This window comes from Quercus robur, chromosome 9 (genome assembly GCF_932294415.1).
Source record: "Quercus robur chromosome 9, dhQueRobu3.1, whole genome shotgun sequence".
NCBI lineage: Eukaryota > Viridiplantae > Streptophyta > Magnoliopsida > Fagales > Fagaceae > Quercus > Quercus robur.
The window spans coordinates 39,779,979-39,791,694 of NC_065542.1; positions in this window are offsets into that span (position 1 = coordinate 39,779,979).

Genomic DNA, 11,716 nt, shown 5'->3' on the forward strand with positions numbered 1-11,716 from the left:
CCGATATTGAAAATTCAAAAATAAATGCAAAAAAACTCTAAAAATTAAAAAACATCATCGAGGCTTCATTTCAAGATGAAACGGATCAGGACAGGCCGAAAAATAGAGAAGAAAAAAAATTTTCTTCCTATCCGTTCGAACCCGACCCGAGATAGAAAATTCAAAAATAAAATGCAAAAAAATTCTAAAAATTAATAAACATCATCCATGCTTCATTTCAGGACTAAACGGGTATGGACAGGCCGAAAAATTGAAAAGAAAAAAAATTTCCTTCCTATCCGTTCGAACCCGACCCGAGTTAGAAAATTCAAAAATTAATGTAAAAAAATTCTAAAAATTAAAAAACATCATCCTGGCTTCATTTCAAGATGAAACGGGTCAGGACAGGCCGAAAAATAGGGAAGAAAAAAAAAATTCCTTCCTATCTGTTCGAACCCGACCCGAGATAGAAAATTCAAAAATAAAATCCAAAAAAATTCTAAAAATTAAAAAACATCATCCAGGCTTCATTTCAAGAAGATACGGGTATGGACAAGCCGAAAAATAGTGAAGAAAAAAAAATTTCCTTCCTATCCATTCGAACCCGACCCGATATAGAAAATTCAAAAATAAATGCAAAAAAATTCTAAAAATTAAAAAACATCATCCAGGCTTCATTTCAAGACTAAACGGGTATGGACAGGACGAAAAATAGAGAAGAAAAAAAATTTCCATCCTATCCGTTCGAACCTGACCCGAGATAGAAAATTCAAAAATAAAATGCAAAAAAATTCTAAAAATTAAAAAACATCATCGAGGCTTCATTTCAAGATGAAACGGATCAGGACAGGCCGAAAAATAGAGAAGAAAAAAATTTTTCTTCCTATCCGTTCGAACCCGACCCGAGATAGAAAATTCAAAAATAAATGCAAAAAAATTCTAAAAATTAAAAAACATCATCCAGGCTTCATTTCAAGACTAAACGGGTATGGACAGGACGAAAAATAGAGAAGAAAAAAAATTTTCATCCTATCCGTTCGAACCTGACCCGAGATAGAAAATTCAAAAATAAAATGCAAAAAAATTCTAAAAATTAAAAAACATCATCCAGGCTTCATTTTAAGACTAGACGGGTTTGGACAGGCCAAAAAATAGAGAAGAAAAAAAATTTCCTTCCTATCCGTTCGAACCCGACCCGAGTTTGAAAATTCAAAAATAAATGCAAAAAAATTCTAAAACTTAAAAAACATAATCCTGGCTTCATTTCAACATGAAACGGGTCAGGACAGGCCAAAAAATAGGGAAGAAAAAAAATTTCCTTCCTTTCCGTTCGAACCCGACCCGAGATAGAAAATTAAAAATAAAATACAAAAAAAATTCTAAAAATGAAAAAACATCATCCAGGCTTCATTTCAAGAAGATACGAGTATGGACAAGCCGAAAAATAGAGAAGAAAAAAAATTTCCTTCCTATCCGTTCTAACCCGACCCGACTTAGAAAATTAAAAAATAAATTCTAAAAATTAAAAAACATCATCCAGGCTTCATTTCAAGATGAAACGGATCAGGACAGGCCGAAAAATAGAGAAGAAAAAAATTTTCCTTCCTATTCGTTCGAACCCGACACGAGATAGAAAATTCAAAAATAAAATGCAAAAAAATTCTAAAAGTTAAAAAACGTCATCCAGGCTTCATTTCAAGACTAAACTGGTATGGACAGGCCTAAAAATAGAGAAGAAAAAAAATTTTCTTCCTATCCGTTCAAACCCGACCCGAGTTAGAAAATTCAAAAATAAATGCAAAAAAATTCTAAAAATTAAAAAACATCATCCTGGCTTCATTTCAAGATGAAACGGGTCAGGACAGGCCGAAAAATAGAGAGGAAAAAAAATTTCCTTCCCATCCGTTCGAACCCGACCCGAGTTTGAAAATTCAAAAATAAATGCAAAAAAATTCTAAAAATTAAAAAACATCATCCTGGCTTCATTTCAAGATGAAACGGGTCAGGACAGGCCAAAAAATAGAGAAGAAAAAAAATTTCCTTCCTATCCGTTCGAACCCGACTCGAGATAGAAAATTCAAAAATAAAATACAAAAAAAATTCTAAAAATGAAAAAACATCATCCAGGCTTCATTTCAAGATGAAACGGGTAAAGACAGGCCGAAAAATAGAGAAGAAAAAAAATTTCCTTCCTATCCGTTCGAACTCGACTCGAGATAGAAAATTCAAAAATAAAATGCAAGAAAATTCTAAAAATTAAAAAACATCATCCAGGCTTCATTTCAAGACTAAACGGGAATGGACAGGCCGAAAAATAGAGAAGAGAAAAAATTTCCATCCTATCTGTTCGAACCTGACCCGAGATAGAAAATTCAAAAATAAAATGCAAAAAAATTCTAAAAATTAAAAAACATCATCCAGGCTTCATTTCAAGACTAAACGGGTATGGACAGGCCGAAAAATAGAGAAGAAAAAAAATTTTCTTCCTATCCGTGCAAACTCGACCCGAGTTAGAAAATTCAAAAATTAATGCAAAAAAATTCTAAAAATTAAAAAACATAATCCTGGCTTCATTTCAAGATGAAACGGGTCAGGACAGGCCGAAAAATAGAGAAGAAAAAAAAAATTCCTTCCTATCCGTTCGAACCAGACCCGAGATAGAAAATTCAAAAATAAAATCCAAAAAAATTCTAAAAATTAGAAAACATCATCCTGGCTTCATTTCAAGAAGATACGGGTATGGACAGGCTGAAAAATAGAGAAGAAAAAAAAATTTCCTTCTTATCCATTCGAACCCGACCCAATATAGAAAATTCAAAAATAAATGCAAAAAAATTCTAAAAATTAATGAACATCATCGAGGCTTCATTTCAAGATGAAACGGATCAGGACAGGCCGAAAAATAGAGAAGAAAAAAAATTTTCTTCCTATCCGTTCGAACCCGACCCGAGATAGAAAATTAAAAATAAAATACAAAAAAAATTCTAAAAATGAAAAAACATCATCCAGGCTTCATTTCAAGAAGATACGAGTATGGACAAGCCGAAAAATAGAGAAGAAAAAAAATTTCCTTCCTATCCGTTCTAACCCGACCCGACTTAGAAAATTAAAAAATAAATTCTAAAAATTAAAAAACATCATCCAGGCTTCATTTCAAGATGAAACGGATCAGGACAGGCCGAAAAATAGAGAAGAAAAAAATTTTCCTTCCTATTCGTTCGAACCCGACACGAGATAGAAAATTCAAAAATAAAATGCAAAAAAATTCTAAAAGTTAAAAAACGTCATCCAGGCTTCATTTCAAGACTAAACTGGTATGGACAGGCCTAAAAATAGAGAAGAAAAAAAAATTTCTTCCTATCCGTTCAAACCCGACCCGAGTTAGAAAATTCAAAAATAAATGCAAAAAAATTCTAAAAATTAAAAAACATCATCCTGGCTTCATTTCAAGATGAAACGGGTCAGGACAGGCCGAAAAATAGAGAGGAAAAAAAATTTCCTTCCCATCCGTTCGAACCCGACCCGAGTTTGAAAATTCAAAAATAAATGCAAAAAAATTCTAAAAATTAAAAAACATCATCCTGGCTTCATTTCAAGATGAAACGGGTCAGGACAGGCCAAAAAATAGAGAAGAAAAAAAATTTCCTTCCTATCCGTTCGAACCCGACTCGAGATAGAAAATTCAAAAATAAAATACAAAAAAAATTCTAAAAATGAAAAAACATCATCCAGGCTTCATTTCAAGATGAAACGGGTAAAGACAGGCCGAAAAATAGAGAAGAAAAAAAATTTCCTTCCTATCCGTTCGAACTCGACTCGAGATAGAAAATTCAAAAATAAAATGCAAGAAAATTCTAAAAATTAAAAAACATCATCCAGGCTTCATTTCAAGACTAAACGGGAATGGACAGGCCGAAAAATAGAGAAGAGAAAAAATTTCCATCCTATCTGTTCGAACCTGACCCGAGATAGAAAATTCAAAAATAAAATGCAAAAAAATTCTAAAAATTAAAAAACATCATCCAGGCTTCATTTCAAGACTAAACGGGTATGGACAGGCCGAAAAATAGAGAAGAAAAAAAATTTTCTTCCTATCCGTGCAAACTCGACCCGAGTTAGAAAATTCAAAAATTAATGCAAAAAAATTCTAAAAATTAAAAAACATAATCCTGGCTTCATTTCAAGATGAAACGGGTCAGGACAGGCCGAAAAATAGAGAAGAAAAAAAAAATTCCTTCCTATCCGTTCGAACCAGACCCGAGATAGAAAATTCAAAAATAAAATCCAAAAAAATTCTAAAAATTAGAAAACATCATCCTGGCTTCATTTCAAGAAGATACGGGTATGGACAGGCTGAAAAATAGAGAAGAAAAAAAAATTTCCTTCTTATCCATTCGAACCCGACCCAATATAGAAAATTCAAAAATAAATGCAAAAAAATTCTAAAAATTAATGAACATCATCGAGGCTTCATTTCAAGATGAAACGGATCAGGACAGGCCGAAAAATAGAGAAGAAAAAAAATTTTCTTCCTATCCGTTCGAACCCGACCCGAGATAGAAAATTCAAAAATAAATGCAAAAAAATTTTGAAAATTAAAAAACATCATCCAGGCTTCATTTCAAGACTAAACGGGTATGGACAGGACGAAAAATAGAGAAGAAAAAAAATTTCCATCCTATCCGTTCGAACCCGACCCGAGATAAAAAATTCAAAAATAAAATGCAAAAAAATTCTAAAAATTAAAAAACATCATCCAGGCTTCATTCTAAGACTAAACGGGTTTGGACAGGCCAAAAAATAGAGAAGAAAAAAAATTTCCTTCCTATCCGTTCGAACCCGACCCGAGTTTGAAAATTCAAAAATAAATGCAAAAAAATTCTAAAAATAAAAAAACATAATCCTGGCTTCATTTCAAGATGAAACGGGTCAGGACAGGCCAAAAAATAGAGAAGAAAAAAAATTTCCTTCCTATCCGTTCGAACCCGACCCGAGATAGAAAATTCAAAAATAAAATACAAAAAAAATTCTAAAAATGAAAAAACATCATCCAGACTTCATTTCAAGATGAAACGGGTCAAGACAGGCCGAAAAATAGAGAAGAAAAAAAATTTCCTTCCTATCCGTTCGAACCCGACTCGAAATAGAAAATTCAAAAATAAGATGCAAAAAAATTCTAAAAATTAAAAAACTTCATCCAGGCTTCATTTCAAGACTAAACGGGTATGGACAGCCCGAAAAATAGAGAAGAAAAAAAATTTCCTTCCTATCCGTTGGAACCCGACCCGAGTTAGAAAATTCAAAAATAAATGCAAAAAAATTCTAAAAATTAAAAAACATCATCCTGGCTTCGTTTCAAGATGAAACGGGTCAGGACAGGCCGAAAAATAGAGAAGAAAAAAAATTTCCTTCCTATCCGTTCTAACCCTACGCGACTTAGAAAATTATAAAATAAATGCAAAAAAATTCTAAAAATTTAAAAACATCATCCATGCTTCATTTCAAGACTAAACGGGTTTGGACAGGCCGAAAAATAGAGAAGAAAAAAAATTTCCTTCCTATCCGTTTGAACCCAACCTGAGATAGAAAAATCTAAAGTAAATGCAAAAAAATTCTAAAAATTAAAAAACATCATCCAGGCTTCATTTCAAGACTAAACGGGTATGGTCAGGCCGAAAAATAGAGAAGAAAAAAAATTTCCTTCCTATCCGTTCGAACCCGACCCGAGTTAGAAAATTCAAAAATAAATGCAAAAAAATTCTAAAAATTAAAAAACATCATCCTGGCTTCATTTCAAGATGAAACGGGTCCGGACAGGCCGAAGAATAGAGAGGAAAAAAAATTTCCTTCCTATCCGTTCGAACTCGACCCGAGTTAGAAAATTCAAAAATAAATGCAAAAAAATTCTAAAAATTAAAAAACATCATCCAGGCTTCATTTCAAGAAGATACGGGTATGGACAAGCCGAAAAATAAAGAAGAAAAAAAAATTTCCTTCCTATCCGTTCGAACCCGACCCGACTTAGAAAATTCAAAAATAAATGCAAAAAAATTGTAAAAATTAAAAAACATCGTCCATTCTTTATTTCAAGACTAAACGGGAAAGGACAGGCCGAAAAATAGAGAAGAAAAAAAATTTCCTTCCTACCCGTTCGAACCCGACCAGATTTAGAAAATTCAAAAATAAATGCAAAAAAATTCTAAAAATTAAAAAACATCATCCAGGCTTCATTTCATGAAGATACGGGTATGGACAAGCCGAAAAATAGAGAAGAAAAAAAATCTTCTTCCTATCCGTTCTAACCCGACCCGACTTAGAAAATTCAAAAATAAATGCAAAAAAATTCTAAAAATTAAAAAACATCATCCATGCTTCATTTCAAGACTAAATGGGTATGGACAGGCCGAAAAATAGAGAAGAAAAAAAATTTCCTTCCTATCCGTTCGGACTCGACCAGATTTAGAAAATTCAAAAATAAATGCAAAAAATTTCTAAAAATTAAAAAACATCATCTTGGCTTCATTTCAAGATGAAACGGGTCAGGACAGGCTGAAAAATAGAGAGGAAAAAAAATTTCCTTCCTATCCGTTCGAACCCAACCCGAGTTAGAAAATTCAAAAATAAATGCAAAAAAATTCTAAAAATTAAAAAACAACATCCAGGCTTCATTTCATGAAGATACGGGTATGGACAAGCCGAAAAATAGAGAAGAAAAAAAATTTCCTTCCTAACCGTTCTAACCCGACCCGACTTAGAAAATTCAAAAATAAATGCAAAAAAATTCTAAAAATTAAAAAACATCATTCATGCTTCATTTCAAGACTAAACGGGTATGGACAGGCCGAAAAATAGAGAAGAAAAAAAATTTCCTTCCTATCCGTTCGAACCCGACCCGAGTTAGAAAATTCAAAAATAAATGCAAAAAAATTCTAAAAATTAAAAAACATCATCCTGGCTTCATTTCAAGATGAAACGGGTCAGGACAGGCTGAAAAATAGAGAGGAAAAAAAATTTCCTTCCTATCCGTTCGAACCCGACCCGAGTTAGAAAATTCAAAAATAAATGAAAAAAAATTCTAAAAATTAAAAAACATCATCCTGAGTTCATTTCAAGATGAAACAGGTCAGGACAGGCCGAAAAATAGTGAGGAAAAAAAAATTCCTTCCTATCCGTTCGAACCCGACCCGAGTTAGAAAATTAAAAAATAAATGCAAAAAAATTCTAAAAATTAAAAAACATCATCCAGGCTTCATTTCAAGACTAAACGGGTATGGACAGGCCGAAAAATAGAGAAGAAAAAAAATTTCCTTCCTATCCGTTCGAACCGACTCGAGTTAGAAAATTCAAAAATAAATGCAAAAAAATTCTAAAAATTAAAAAACATCATCTTGGCTTCATTTCAAGACGAAGCGGGTCAGGACAGGCCGAAAAATAGAAAGGAAAAAAAATTTCCTTTTTATCCGTTCGAACCCGACCCGAGTTAGAATATTAAAAACTAAATGCAAAAAAATTCCAAAAATTAAAAAACATCCTCCAGGCTTCATTTCAAGAAGGTACGGGTATGGACAAGCCGAAAAATAGAGAAGAAAAAAAATTTCCTTCCTATCCGTTCTAACCCGACCCGACTTAGAAAATTCAAAAATAAATTCTAAAAAATTCTAGAAATTTAAAAACATCATCCATGCTTCATTTCAAGACTAAACGGGTCCGGACAGGCCTAAAAATAGAAAGGAAAAAAAATTTCCTTCCTATCCGTTCGAACCCGACCCGAGTTAGAAAATTCAAAAATAAATGCAAAAAAATTCTAAAAATTTAAAAACATCATCCAGGCATCGTTTCAAGAGTAAACGGGTATGGACAGTACAAAAAATAGAGAAGAAAAATAAATTTTCTTCCTATCCGTTCGAACCCTACCCGAGTTAGAAAATTCAAAAATAAATGCAAAAAAATTCTAAAAATTAAAAAACATCATCCTGGCTTCATTTGAAGATGAAACGGGTCCGGACAAGCCGAAAAATAGAAAAGAAAAAAAATTTCCTTCCTATCCGTTCGAACCCGACCCGAGTTAGAAAATTCAAAAATCAATGCAAAAAAATTCTAAAAATTAAAAAACATCATCCAAGCTTCATTTCAAGAAGATACGGGTATGGACAAGCCGAAAAATAGAGAAGAAAAAAAATTTCCTTCCTATCCGTTCGAACCCGACCCGACTTATAAAATTCAAAAATAAATGCAAAAAAATTGTAAAAATTAAAAAACATCATCCATGCTTCATTCAAAAACTAAACGGGTATGGACAGACCGAAAAATAGAGAAGAAAAAAAATTTCCTTCCTATCCGTTCGGACCCGACCAGATTTAGAAAATTCAAAAATAAATGCAAAAAAATTCTAAAAATTAAAAAACATCATCTTGGCTTCATTTCAAGATGAAACGGGTCAGGACAGGCTGAAAAATAGAGAGGAAAAAAAATTTCCTTCCCATCCATCCGAACCCGACCCGAGTTAGAAAATTCAAAAATAAATGCAAAAAAATTCTAAAAATTAAAAAACATCATCCATGCTTCATTCAAAAACTAAACGGGTCAGGACAGGCCGAAAAATAGAAAGGAAAAAAAATTTCCTTTCTATCCGTTCGAACCCGACCCGAGTTAGAATATTAAAAACTAAATGCAAAAAAATTCCAAAAATTAAAAAACATCATCCACGCTTCATTTCAAGAAGATACGGGTATGGACAAGCCGAAAAATAGAGAAGAAAAAACATTTCCTTCCTATCCGTTCTAACCCGACCCGACTTAGAAAATTCAAAAATAAATGCAAAAAAATTCTAAAAATTTAAAAACATCATCCATGCTTCATTTCAAGACTAAACGGGTCCGGACAGGCCGAAAAATAGAAAGGAAAAAAAATTTCCTTCCTATCCGTTCGAACCCGACCCGAGTTAGAAAATTCAAAAATAAATGCAAAAAAATTCTAAAAATTTAAAAACATCATCCAGGCTTCATTTCAAGAGTAAACGGGTATGGACAGTACGAAAAATAGAGAAGAAAAAAAATTTTCTTCCTATCCGTTCGAACCCGACCCGAGTTAGAAAATTCAAAAATAAATGCAAAAAAATTCTAAAAATTAAAAAACATCATCCTGGCTTCATTTCAAGATGAAACGGGTCAGGACAGGCTGAAAAATAGAGAGGAAAAAAAATTTTCTTCCTATCCGTTCGAACCCGACCCGAGTTAGAAAATTAAAAAATAAATGCAAAAAAATTCTAAAAATTAAAAAACATCATCCTGAGTTCATTTCAAGATGAAACAGGTCAGGACAAGCCGAAAAATAGTGAGGAAAAAAAAATTCCTTCCTATCCGTTCGAACCCGACCCGAGTTAGAAAATTAAAAAATAAATGGAAAAAAATTCTAAAAATTAAAAAACATCATCCAGGCTTCATTTCAAGACTAAACGGGTATGGACAGGCCGAAAAATAGAGAAGAAAAAAAATTTCCTTCCTATCCGTTCGAACCCGACTCGAGTTAGAAAATTCAAAAATAAATGCAAAAAAATTCTAAAAATTAAAAAACATCATCTTGGCTTCATTTCAAGACGAAGCGGGTCAGGACAGGCCGAAAAATAGAAAGGAAAAAAAATTTCCTTTCTATCCGTTCGAACCCGACCCGAGTTAGAATATTAAAAACTAAATGCAAAAAAATTCCAAAAATTAAAAAACATCATCCAGGCTTCATTTCAAGAAGATACGGGTATGGACAAGCCGAAAAATAGAGAAGAAACCTTCCTATCCGTTCTAACTCGACCCGACTTAGAAAATTCAAAAATAAATGCAAAAAAATTCTAAAAATTTAAAAACATCATCCATGCTTCATTTCAAGACTAAACGGGTCCGGACAGGCCGAAAAATAGAAAGGAAAAAAAATTTCCTTCCTATCCGTTCGAACCCGACCCGAGTTAGAAAATTCAAAAATAAATGCAAAAAAATTCTAAAAATTTAAAAACATCATCCAGGCTTCATTTCAAGAGTAAACGGGTATGGACAGTAGGAAAAATAGAGAAGAAAAAAAATTTCCTTCCTATCCGTTCGAACCCGACCCGAGTTAGAAAATTCAAAAATAAATGCAAAAAAATTATAAAAATTAAAAAACATCATCCTGGCTTCATTTCAAGATGAAACGGGTCAGGACAGGCTGAAAAATAGAGAGGAAAAAAAATTTCCTTCCTATCCGTTCGAACCCGACCCGAGTTAGAAAATTCAAAAATAAATGCAAAAAAATTCTAAAAATTAAAAAACAACATCCAGGCCTCATTTCATGAAGATACGGGTATGGACAAGCCGAAAAATAGAGAAGAAAAAAAATTTCCTTCCTAACCGTTCTCACCAGACCCGACTTAGAAAATTCAAAAATAAATGCAAAAAAATTCTAAAAATTAAAAAACATCATCCATGCTTCATTTCAAGACTAAACGGGTATGGACAGGCCGAAAAATAGAGAAGAAAAAAAATTTCCTTCCTATCCGTTCGAACCCGACCTGAGTTAGAAAATTCAAAAATAAATGCAAAAAAATTCTAAAAATTAAAGAACATCATCCTGGCTTCATTTCAAGATGAAACGGGTCAGGACAGGCTGAAAAATAGAGAAGAAAAAAAATTTCCTTCCTATCCGTTCGAACCCGACCCGAGTTAGAAAATTCAAAAATAAATGCAAAAAAATTCTAAAAATTAAAAAACATCATCCTGAGTTCATTTCAAGATGAAACGGGTATGGACAGGCCGAAAAATAGAGAAGAAAAAAAATTTCCTTCCTATCTGTTCGAACCCGACTCGAGTTAGAAAATTCAAAAATAAATGCAAAAAAATTCTAAAAATTAAAAAACATCATCTTGGCTTCATTTCAAGGCGAAGCGGGTCAGGACAGGCCGAAAAATAGAAAGGAAAAAAAATTTCCTTTCTATCCGTTCGAACCCGACCCGAGTTAGAATATTAAAAACTAAATGCAAAAAAATTCCAAAAATTAAAAAACATCATCCAGGCTTCATTTCAAGAAGATACGGGTATGGACAAGCCGAAAAATAGAGAAGAAAAAAAATTTCCTTCCTATCCGTTCTAACCCGACCCGACTTAGAAAATTCAAAAATAAATGCAAAAAAATTCTAAAAATTTAAAAACATCATCCATGCTTCATTTCAAGACTAAACGGGTCCGGACAGGCCGAAAAATAGAAAGGAAAAAAAATTTCCTTCCTATCCGTTCGAACCCGACCCGAGTTAGAAAATTCAAAAATAAATGCAAAAAAATTCTAAAAATTAAAAAACATCATCCAGGCTTCATTTCAAGAGTAAACGGGTATGGACAGTACGAAAAATAGAGAAGAAAAAAAATTTTCTTCCTATCCGTTCGAACCCGACCCGAGTTAGAAAATTCAAAAATAAATGCAAAAAAATTCTAAAAATTAAAAAACATCATCCTGGCTTCATTTCAAGATGAAACGGGTCAGGACAGGCTGAAAAATAGAGAGGAAAAAAAATTTTCTTCCTATCCGTTCGAACCCGACCCGAGTTAGAAAATTAAAAAATAAATGCAAAAAAATTCTAAAAATTAAAAAACATCATCCTGAGTTCATTTCAAGATGAAACAGGTCAGGACAAGCCGAAAAATAGTGAGGAAAAAAAAATTCCTTCCTATCCGTTCGAACCCGACCCGAGTTAGAAAATTAAAAAATAAATGCAAAAAAA